Genomic DNA, 12,349 nt, shown 5'->3' with positions numbered 1-12,349 from the left:
AGTCCTCAAAGCAGCATACAGACGGCTGAAATGGCCTTTAGTGATACGTTGTTTGATAAGTGGATGTACCCACATCTGTCTCCGCCTCCTCGGATCTACAATAACTGGGTATGGCTGGCCAAAACGTTGGGAAAGTACCCAGTTGAAAAGCACACGCTCTGTGGTGTTGAAAGTCAGTCGATCAGACATGTTGCTCATCAATCCGAAGTGCACCAACACAAGCAGGGACTCTACTGCATAGATTGGTGGGTGGCACCTGTGTTTAGGGCCATTAAATAATGTTCTTGGTGATGATTTAAATTTTTTCAGGTGGAAAAACCGTTATATGTCCATTTTCCAAGCCTGCGAGAAAATCTCGCCATACGGATGCCATACGGATGTCACACGGATGTCAAACGGATCATTTGATGCGAGAAAATCGCATCCTCGCACTGCACTCGGATCACTGTTTTGTAAAAATTTGTGCGATTCTCGTCCGTCAAAAACGGACCGTTTTTTTATACGTTGTGTGTGTCCCCGGCCTAATAGAGGATGTGGGAGAAGCTCAGCAGATGACCGCGCTGTTGCTGAAAATAATCTCTATATAAAGGCCAACATTTATATTACCGCCATATGGTCAGTGGTAGATACCAGTCCTACAAAATATTTAAGAGATTACAGCACAGTAATAGATGGTGACTTACAGATGACGTTCTTTGTGATGGAATCGTTCATTTTTCACCTCTTTTCTATCTGGCCCAGCCCGAAATGACAACTTCTTCCAGCCACGACTCGGCTGCAGAGAATACAACAAAGACACATTTCACATCTCATATTTTCAGCACCGTCCCCATCTATTCCCAATGTGCAAACTCCTTATCCTGTAGATACCCCAATAGTGAGCTGCTGCCATATGTGTCCCTATTACTGCCCCTGCTGTGTGGTACTGTGTGCCCTCTAAATTCTAAAGCAACCCTCTATAATATAGTAATGCCGTGTACAAGTGCCCTAGAAAACAGTGCCCATATTTTGTCCCCTAGAAAGTAATTGGATCGCCCCCATACACAGGGCCACGCGTTTCGGTACCGGGCATCTCTGGTTCGGTTCTGAGGCTGTCACGGTGGCTAGACCCGGTCCGCAACCCTTCTAAGGGGCGTCCAATAAAGGTGGTATAGTCTGTCAGGGGTTCATGACGCCACCTGTGGTGTTCGGTCAGGGTGACCGACGCTGCTGCGGGGTCCGCTGGGGTGATGGAATTGCAGCTGGATGGTATACCTTCCCACAGGTGAAGTATGTCCCCAGGGCTTCCCAGTAAGGTGGATAGTCATGGTGTGAGGTGCAGGCAATAACAAGGACACAAGGTTGCAGTCTCTTTACCTCTTTACTGAAGACTTCAAGATCCTCAATCCAGAGCACGTTTAACAGGGCTATCTGAGACAGGCCGGTCTGATGGGCACTTCCAGAGTTTCCCTCGCAGATGGAAATCGTTGCCCACCACTAGCGCCTGTGTGTTGTAGTTCTACCCTGCTGAGCATTCGGAATAGTCCTCACAACTGCTGTTCTCGTTCGTTCGTTCTCTACAGCTCTCTCTCTCTCTTTTGTTCCAGATGTTACTAGTTTCTTGTCCCCCAGATATGTTTTGGCTAGGACACACCCGTATGACGGGAAGGCTTGGAGGTCTTCCGGGACCCTAGAGACGCCCCTCTCCCAATGTTGCCCCCTATGTCTTCTTAGGAAATTTAAGGTAGACAGCCAACCTATAATTAACTGTCCTGCGGAGTTTGAAGTAAGGCCTGAAGTCAGTTACTCCCGCGGTGTTCCGGCCACCGGCTACACGCCTCAGTAGGATGTTGCCTCGGTCTCACGGCACGACTCCTACTGGTACTCCTTTTTGGAAACAGGAACACATGGGCTACTTGCACAGTGAACAAGTCTGTATGATCATGTTCACACACCACCAAGAAACCTGAAGACACAAAAGAGAATAGTAAAACCAAAAACACTCAGTTTGAAAAAATGTTGCAGTAATCCGCAAGTGCTAGTAAAAGATGTAAAAAACAGGGTATTTGGTTGATACGTTTTTTGCAAAAAATGTATACTAAGCTGCTCTACCAATCTTCACGGTATACCCTTATCAGAGCAGTCCTAACTAATGTATGCAATCCCTATCTGATGTATTTAAAAACCTGATCATCTGTATATTACCTGTGTGAACAGGGTTCAGAGAGGAAAAATCCATGTGTGCATACAGGGTAGAACAGCTATTGTGCAGATAGCCCAAGAGGAGTGGTGGAACTCCCCAGTCTTGTAGACACAAGAGAACAATTATGGAAACAGGAACACATGGGCTACTTGCACAGTGAACAAGTCTGTATGATCATGTTCACACACCACCAAGAAACCTGAAGACACAAAAGAGAATAGTAAAACCAAAAACACTCAGTTTGAAAAAATGTTGCAGTAATCCGCAAGTGCTAGTAAAAGATGTAAAAAACAGGGTATTTGGTTGATACGTTTTTTGCAAAAAATGTATACTAAGCTGCTCTACCAATCTTCACGGTATACCCTTATCAGAGCAGTCCTAACTAATGTATGCAATCCCTATCTGATGTATTTAAAAACCTGATCATCTGTATATTACCTGTGTGAACAGGGTTCAGAGAGGAAAAATCCATGTGTGCATACAGGGTAGAACAGCTATTGTGCAGATAGCCCAAGAGGAGTGGTGGAACTCCCCAGTCTTGTAGACACAAGAGAACAATTATGGAAACAGGAACACATGGGCTACTTGCACAGTGAACAAGTCTGTATGATCATGTTCACACACCACCAAGAAACCTGAAGACACAAAAGAGAATAGTAAAACCAAAAACACTCAGTTTGAAAAAATGTTGCAGTAATCCGCAAGTGCTAGTAAAAGATGTAAAAAACAGGGTATTTGGTTGATACGTTTTTTGCAAAAAATGTATACTAAGCTGCTCTACCAATCTTCACGGTATACCCTTATCAGAGCAGTCCTAACTAATGTATGCAATCCCTATCTGATGTATTTAAAAACCTGATCATCTGTATATTACCTGTGTGAACAGGGTTCAGAGAGGAAAAATCCATGTGTGCATACAGGGTAGAACAGCTATTGTGCAGATAGCCCAAGAGGAGTGGTGGAACTCCCCAGTCTTGTAGACACAAGAGAACAATTATGGAAACAGGAACACATGGGCTACTTGCACAGTGAACAAGTCTGTATGATCATGTTCACACACCACCAAGAAACCTGAAGACACAAAAGAGAATAGTAAAACCAAAAACACTCAGTTTGAAAAAATGTTGCAGTAATCCGCAAGTGCTAGTAAAAGATGTAAAAAACAGGGTATTTGGTTGATACGTTTTTTGCAAAAAATGTATACTAAGCTGCTCTACCAATCTTCACGGTATACCCTTATCAGAGCAGTCCTAACTAATGTATGCAATCCCTATCTGATGTATTTAAAAACCTGATCATCTGTATATTACCTGTGTGAACAGGGTTCAGAGAGGAAAAATCCATGTGTGCATACAGGGTAGAACAGCTATTGTGCAGATAGCCCAAGAGGAGTGGTGGAACTCCCCAGTCTTGTAGACACAAGAGAACAATTATGGAAACAGGAACACATGGGCTACTTGCACAGTGAACAAGTCTGTATGATCATGTTCACACACCACCAAGAAACCTGAAGACACAAAAGAGAATAGTAAAACCAAAAACACTCAGTTTGAAAAAATGTTGCAGTAATCCGCAAGTGCTAGTAAAAGATGTAAAAAACAGGGTATTTGGTTGATACGTTTTTTGCAAAAAATGTATACTAAGCTGCTCTACCAATCTTCACGGTATACCCTTATCAGAGCAGTCCTAACTAATGTATGCAATCCCTATCTGATGTATTTAAAAACCTGATCATCTGTATATTACCTGTGTGAACAGGGTTCAGAGAGGAAAAATCCATGTGTGCATACAGGGTAGAACAGCTATTGTGCAGATAGCCCAAGAGGAGTGGTGGAACTCCCCAGTCTTGTAGACACAAGAGAACAATTATGGAAACAGGAACACATGGGCTACTTGCACAGTGAACAAGTCTGTATGATCATGTTCACACACCACCAAGAAACCTGAAGACACAAAAGAGAATAGTAAAACCAAAAACACTCAGTTTGAAAAAATGTTGCAGTAATCCGCAAGTGCTAGTAAAAGATGTAAAAAACAGGGTATTTGGTTGATACGTTTTTTGCAAAAAATGTATACTAAGCTGCCCTACCAATCTTCACGGTATACCCTTATCAGAGCAGTCCTAACTAATGTATGCAATCCCTATCTGATGTATTTAAAAACCTGATCATCTGTATATTACCTGTGTGAACAGGGTTCAGAGAGGAAAAATCCATGTGTGCATACAGGGTAGAACAGCTATTGTGCAGATAGCCCAAGAGGAGTGGTGGAACTCCCCAGTCTTGTAGACACAAGAGAACAATTATGGAAACAGGAACACATGGGCTACTTGCACAGTGAACAAGTCTGTATGATCATGTTCACACACCACCAAGAAACCTGAAGACACAAAAGAGAATAGTAAAACCAAAAACACTCAGTTTGAAAAAATGTTGCAGTAATCCGCAAGTGCTAGTAAAAGATGTAAAAAACAGGGTATTTGGTTGATACGTTTTTTTGCAAAAAATGTATACTAAGCTGCTCTACCAATCTTCACGGTATACCCTTATCAGAGCAGTCCTAACTAATGTATGCAATCCCTATCTGATGTATTTAAAAACCTGATCATCTGTATATTACCTGTGTGAACAGGGTTCAGAGAGGAAAAATCCATGTGTGCATACAGGGTAGAACAGCTATTGTGCAGATAGCCCAAGAGGAGTGGTGGAACTCCCCAGTCTTGTAGACACAAGAGAACAATTATGGAAACAGGAACACATGGGCTACTTGCACAGTGAACAAGTCTGTATGATCATGTTCACACACCACCAAGAAACCTGAAGACACAAAAGAGAATAGTAAAACCAAAAACACTCAGTTTGAAAAAATGTTGCAGTAATCCGCAAGTGCTAGTAAAAGATGTAAAAAACAGGGTATTTGGTTGATACGTTTTTTGCAAAAAATGTATACTAAGCTGCTCTACCAATCTTCACGGTATACCCTTATCAGAGCAGTCCTAACTAATGTATGCAATCCCTATCTGATGTATTTAAAAACCTGATCATCTGTATATTACCTGTGTGAACAGGGTTCAGAGAGGAAAAATCCATGTGTGCATACAGGGTAGAACAGCTATTGTGCAGATAGCCCAAGAGGAGTGGTGGAACTCCCCAGTCTTGTAGACACAAGAGAACAATTATGGAAACAGGAACACATGGGCTACTTGCACAGTGAACAAGTCTGTATGATCATGTTCACACACCACCAAGAAACCTGAAGACACAAAAGAGAATAGTAAAACCAAAAACACTCAGTTTGAAAAAATGTTGCAGTAATCCGCAAGTGCTAGTAAAAGATGTAAAAAACAGGGTATTTGGTTGATACGTTTTTTGCAAAAAATGTATACTAAGCTGCTCTACCAATCTTCACGGTATACCCTTATCAGAGCAGTCCTAACTAATGTATGCAATCCCTATCTGATGTATTTAAAAACCTGATCATCTGTATATTACCTGTGTGAACAGGGTTCAGAGAGGAAAAATCCATGTGTGCATACAGGGTAGAACAGCTATTGTGCAGATAGCCCAAGAGGAGTGGTGGAACTCCCCAGTCTTGTAGACACAAGAGAACAATTATGGAAACAGGAACACATGGGCTACTTGCACAGTGAACAAGTCTGTATGATCATGTTCACACACCACCAAGAAACCTGAAGACACAAAAGAGAATAGTAAAACCAAAAACACTCAGTTTGAAAAAATGTTGCAGTAATCCGCAAGTGCTAGTAAAAGATGTAAAAAACAGGGTATTTGGTTGATACGTTTTTTGCAAAAAATGTATACTAAGCTGCTCTACCAATCTTCACGGTATACCCTTATCAGAGCAGTCCTAACTAATGTATGCAATCCCTATCTGATGTATTTAAAAACCTGATCATCTGTATATTACCTGTGTGAACAGGGTTCAGAGAGGAAAAATCCATGTGTGCATACAGGGTAGAACAGCTATTGTGCAGATAGCCCAAGAGGAGTGGTGGAACTCCCCAGTCTTGTAGACACAAGAGAACAATTATGGAAACAGGAACACATGGGCTACTTGCACAGTGAACAAGTCTGTATGATCATGTTCACACACCACCAAGAAACCTGAAGACACAAAAGAGAATAGTAAAACCAAAAACACTCAGTTTGAAAAAATGTTGCAGTAATCCGCAAGTGCTAGTAAAAGATGTAAAAAACAGGGTATTTGGTTGATACGTTTTTTGCAAAAAATGTATACTAAGCTGCTCTACCAATCTTCACGGTATACCCTTATCAGAGCAGTCCTAACTAATGTATGCAATCCCTATCTGATGTATTTAAAAACCTGATCATCTGTATATTACCTGTGTGAACAGGGTTCAGAGAGGAAAAATCCATGTGTGCATACAGGGTAGAACAGCTATTGTGCAGATAGCCCAAGAGGAGTGGTGGAACTCCCCAGTCTTGTAGACACAAGAGAACAATTATGGAAACAGGAACACATGGGCTACTTGCACAGTGAACAAGTCTGTATGATCATGTTCACACACCACCAAGAAACCTGAAGACACAAAAGAGAATAGTAAAACCAAAAACACTCAGTTTGAAAAAATGTTGCAGTAATCCGCAAGTGCTAGTAAAAGATGTAAAAAACAGGGTATTTGGTTGATACGTTTTTTTGCAAAAAATGTATACTAAGCTGCTCTACCAATCTTCACGGTATACCCTTATCAGAGCAGTCCTAACTAATGTATGCAATCCCTATCTGATGTATTTAAAAACCTGATCATCTGTATATTACCTGTGTGAACAGGGTTCAGAGAGGAAAAATCCATGTGTGCATACAGGGTAGAACAGCTATTGTGCAGATAGCCCAAGAGGAGTGGTGGAACTCCCCAGTCTTGTAGACACAAGAGAACAATTATGGAAACAGGAACACATGGGCTACTTGCACAGTGAACAAGTCTGTATGATCATGTTCACACACCACCAAGAAACCTGAAGACACAAAAGAGAATAGTAAAACCAAAAACACTCAGTTTGAAAAAATGTTGCAGTAATCCGCAAGTGCTAGTAAAAGATGTAAAAAACAGGGTATTTGGTTGATACGTTTTTTGCAAAAAATGTATACTAAGCTGCTCTACCAATCTTCACGGTATACCCTTATCAGAGCAGTCCTAACTAATGTATGCAATCCCTATCTGATGTATTTAAAAACCTGATCATCTGTATATTACCTGTGTGAACAGGGTTCAGAGAGGAAAAATCCATGTGTGCATACAGGGTAGAACAGCTATTGTGCAGATAGCCCAAGAGGAGTGGTGGAACTCCCCAGTCTTGTAGACACAAGAGAACAATTATGGAAACAGGAACACATGGGCTACTTGCACAGTGAACAAGTCTGTATGATCATGTTCACACACCACCAAGAAACCTGAAGACACAAAAGAGAATAGTAAAACCAAAAACACTCAGTTTGAAAAAATGTTGCAGTAATCCGCAAGTGCTAGTAAAAGATGTAAACCCTGTTTTTTACATCTTTTACTAGCACTTGCGGATTACTGCAACATTTTTTCAAACTGAGTGTTTTTGGTTTTACTATTCTCTTTTGTGTCTTCAGGTTTCTTGGTGGTGTGTGAACATGATCATACAGACTTGTTCACTGTGCAAGTAGCCCATGTGTTCCTGTTTCCATAATTGTTCTCTTGTGTCTACAAGACTGGGGAGTTCCACCACTCCTCTTGGGCTATCTGCACAATAGCTGTTCTACCCTGTATGCACACATGGATTTTTCCTCTCTGAACCCTGTTCACACAGGTAATATACAGATGATCAGGTTTTTAAATACATCAGATAGGGATTGCATACATTAGTTAGGACTGCTCTGATAAGGGTATACCGTGAAGATTGGTAGAGCAGCTTAGTATACATTTTTTGCAAAAAACGTATCAACCAAATACCCTGTTTTTTACATCTTTTACTAGCACTTGCGGATTACTGCAACATTTTTTCAAACTGAGTGCTTTTGGTTTTACTATTCTCTTTTGTGTCTTCAGGTTTCTTGGTGGTGTGTGAACATGATCATACAGACTTGTTCACTGTGCAAGTAGCCCATGTGTTCCTGTTTCCATAATTGTTCTCTTGTGTCTACAAGACTGGGGAGTTCCACCACTCCTCTTGGGCTATCTGCACAATAGCTGTTCTACCCTGTATGCACACATGGATTTTTCCTCTCTGAACCCTGTTCACACAGGTAATATACAGATGATCAGGTTTTTAAATACATCAGATAGGGATTGCATACATTAGTTAGGACTGCTCTGATAAAGGTATACCGTGAAGATTGGTAGAGCAGCTTAGTATACATTTTTTGCAAAAAACGTATCAAACAAATACCCTGTTTTTTACATCTTTTACTAGCACTTGCGGATTACTGCAACATTTTTTCAAACTGAGTGTTTTTGGTTTTACTATTCTCTTTTGTGTCTTCAGGTTTCTTGGTGGTGTGTGAACATGATCATACAGACTTGTTCACTGTGCAAGTAGCCCATGTGTTCCTGTTTCCATAATTGTTCTCTTGTGTCTACAAGACTGGGGAGTTCCACCACTCCTCTTGGGCTATCTGCACAATAGCTGTTCTACCCTGTATGCACACATGGATTTTTCCTCTCTGAACCCTGTTCACACAGGTAATATACAGATGATCAGGTTTTTAAATACATCAGATAGGGATTGCATACATTATTTAGGACTGCTCTGATAAGGGTATACCGTGAAGATTGGTAGAGCAGCTTAGTATACATTTTTTGCAAAAAACGTATCAACCAAATACCCTGTTTTTTACATCTTTTACTAGCACTTGCGGATTACTGCAACATTTTTTCAAACTGAGTGTTTTTGGTTTTACTATTCTCTTTTGTGTCTTCAGGTTTCTTGGTGGTGTGTGAACATGATCATACAGACTTGTTCACTGTGCAAGTAGCCCATGTGTTCCTGTTTCCATAATTGTTCTCTTGTGTCTGCAAGACTGGGGAGTTCCACCACTCCTCTTGGGCTATCTGCACAATAGCTGTTCTACCCTGTATGCACACATGGATTTTTCCTCTCTGAACCCTGTTCACACAGGTAATATACAGATGATCAGGTTTTTAAATACATCAGATAGGGATTGCATACATTAGTTAGGACTGCTCTGATAAGGGTATACCGTGAAGATTGGTAGAGCAGCTTAGTATACATTTTTTGCAAAAAACGTATCAACCAAATACCCTGTTTTTTACATCTTTTACTAGCACTTGCGGATTACTGCAACATTTTTTCAAACTGAGTGTTTTTGGTTTTACTATTCTCTTTTGTGTCTTCAGGTTTCTTGGTGGTGTGTGAACATGATCATACAGACTTGTTCACTGTGCAAGTAGCCCATGTGTTCCTGTTTCCATAATTGTTCTCTTGTGTCTACAAGACTGGGGAGTTCCACCACTCCTCTTGGGCTATCTGCACAATAGCTGTTCTACCCTGTATGCACACATGGATTTTTCCTCTCTGAACCCTGTTCACACAGGTAATATACAGATGATCAGGTTTTTAAATACATCAGATAGGGATTGCATACATTAGTTAGGACTGCTCTGATAAGGGTATACCGTGAAGATTGGTAGAGCAGCTTAGTATACATTTTTTGCAAAAAACGTATCAACCAAATACCCTGTTTTTTACATCTTTTACTAGCACTTGCGGATTACTGCAACATTTTTTCAAACTGAGTGTTTTTGGTTTTACTATTCTCTTTTGTGTCTTCAGGTTTCTTGGTGGTGTGTGAACATGATCATACAGACTTGTTCACTGTGCAAGTAGCCCATGTGTTCCTGTTTCCATAATTGTTCTCTTGTGTCTACAAGACTGGGGAGTTCCACCACTCCTCTTGGGCTATCTGCACAATAGCTGTTCTACCCTGTATGCACACATGGATTTTTCCTCTCTGAACCCTGTTCACACAGGTAATATACAGATGATCAGGTTTTTAAATACATCAGATAGGGATTGCATACATTAGTTAGGACTGCTCTGATAAGGGTATACCGTGAAGATTGGTAGAGCAGCTTAGTATACATTTTTTGCAAAAAACGTATCAACCAAATACCCTGTTTTTTACATCTTTTACTAGCACTTGCGGATTACTGCAACATTTTTTCAAACTGAGTGTTTTTGGTTTTACTATTCTCTTTTGTGTCTTCAGGTTTCTTGGTGGTGTGTGAACATGATCATACAGACTTGTTCACTGTGCAAGTAGCCCATGTGTTCCTGTTTCCATAATTGTTCTCTTGTGTCTACAAGACTGGGGAGTTCCACCACTCCTCTTGGGCTATCTGCACAATAGCTGTTCTACCCTGTATGCACACATGGATTTTTCCTCTCTGAACCCTGTTCACACAGGTAATATACAGATGATCAGGTTTTTAAATACATCAGATAGGGATTGCATACATTAGTTAGGACTGCTCTGATAAGGGTATACCGTGAAGATTGGTAGAGCAGCTTAGTATACATTTTTTGCAAAAAACGTATCAACCAAATACCCTGTTTTTTACATCTTTTACTAGCACTTGCGGATTACTGCAACATTTTTTCAAACTGAGTGTTTTTGGTTTTACTATTCTCTTTTGTGTCTTCTGGTACTCCTTTTTGCTTGATCTCGTTTACACTGTTCCACAATATCCTTCCCTTTCTTATCTCTTTCTTTGGATACCGCCATAAGGAAGTGTAGGCGCGGCTCCGTAACATTCTGTTCTGTTCGCTAGGTACCTGCCAGGTTCCCACGCCTGACCCCCCTGAATCTTCTCCCTGCAACACGCCCTGCCACGGGATGTTGCCTGAATCCAACCCAGTCAGCTTCTGACTAACTTCCTCCCCAGCCCCTAGTTTTACCAGTGTGAGGAGTGACCCAATAAATAAAGCCTTTTTCTCCCCCTAGTGGCCGGAGTGTGAAGTGTAATGTGTTCTGGTGATACCTGGTCAGGAGAATTCCTTCAGTGCCATCAGACGTACCATCACTCCCCTTAGTGGCAGAGTGTCATACTGCAACAACCAGATCTCTGGGGCGCTGCATAATAAAGCCCTATGTGTGCCCCTTTGACAGTCACAGTAACCTGAGTTCCCCTATAACAATAAGTGCCCACTTTACATTTAATAATGTCCCGGGTCTCCCCTCTGTACAGCTCCCCTCTACACAGTATGATGCTCTCTTATACACAGTATAATGCCACCTCACTATATGCACTGCTCAAAAAAATAAAGGGAACACTTAAACAATAGAATATAACTCCAAGTAAATCAAATTTCTGTGAAATCAAACTGTCCACTTAGGAAGCAACACTGTTTGACAATCAATTTCACATGCTGTTGTGCAAATGGAATAGACAAAAGATGGAAATTATTGGCAATTATCAAGACACACTCAATAAAGGAGTGGTTCTGCAGGTGGAGACCACAGACCACATGTCAGTACCAATGTTTTCTGGCTGATGTTTTGGTCACTTTTGAATGTTGGTTGTGCTTTCACACTTGTGGTAGCATGAGACGGACTCTACAACCCACACAAGTGGCTCAGGTAGTGCAGCTCCTCCAGGATGGCACATCATTGCGAGCTGTGGCAAGAAGGTTTGCTTTGTCTGTCAGCGTAGTGTCCAGAGGCTGGAGTCACTACCAGGAGACAGGCTAGTACACGAGGAAACATGGAGGTGGCCGTAGGGTGGCAACAACCCAGCAGCAGGACCGCTACCTCAGCCTTTGTGCAAGGAGGAACAAAGGGAGCACTGCCAGAGCCCTGCAAAATGACCTCCAGCAGGCCACAAATTTACAGGTGTCTGCACAAACGGTTAGAAACGGACTTCATGAGGATGGTCTGGTAGGGGGTCATACAGGCACATGGAGGCAACACACACACAACTGAACATCATTTCCTTGTCTTGAGGCATTTCCACTGAAGTTGGATCAGCCTGTAATTTGATTTTCCACTTTGATTTTGAGTACCATTCCAAATTCAGACCTCCATGGTATATTCATTTTGATTTACATTGATCATTTTTATGTTTTATTGTTCTCAACACATTCCACTATGCAATGAATAAAGATTTGGAACTGAAATATTTCATTAAGTGATATCTAGGAT

Source organism: Ranitomeya imitator, chromosome 1 (assembly GCF_032444005.1).
Source record: "Ranitomeya imitator isolate aRanImi1 chromosome 1, aRanImi1.pri, whole genome shotgun sequence".
In the NCBI taxonomy this organism is placed as follows: domain Eukaryota; kingdom Metazoa; phylum Chordata; class Amphibia; order Anura; family Dendrobatidae; genus Ranitomeya; species Ranitomeya imitator.
This window is presented reverse-complemented; position numbering follows the sequence as displayed.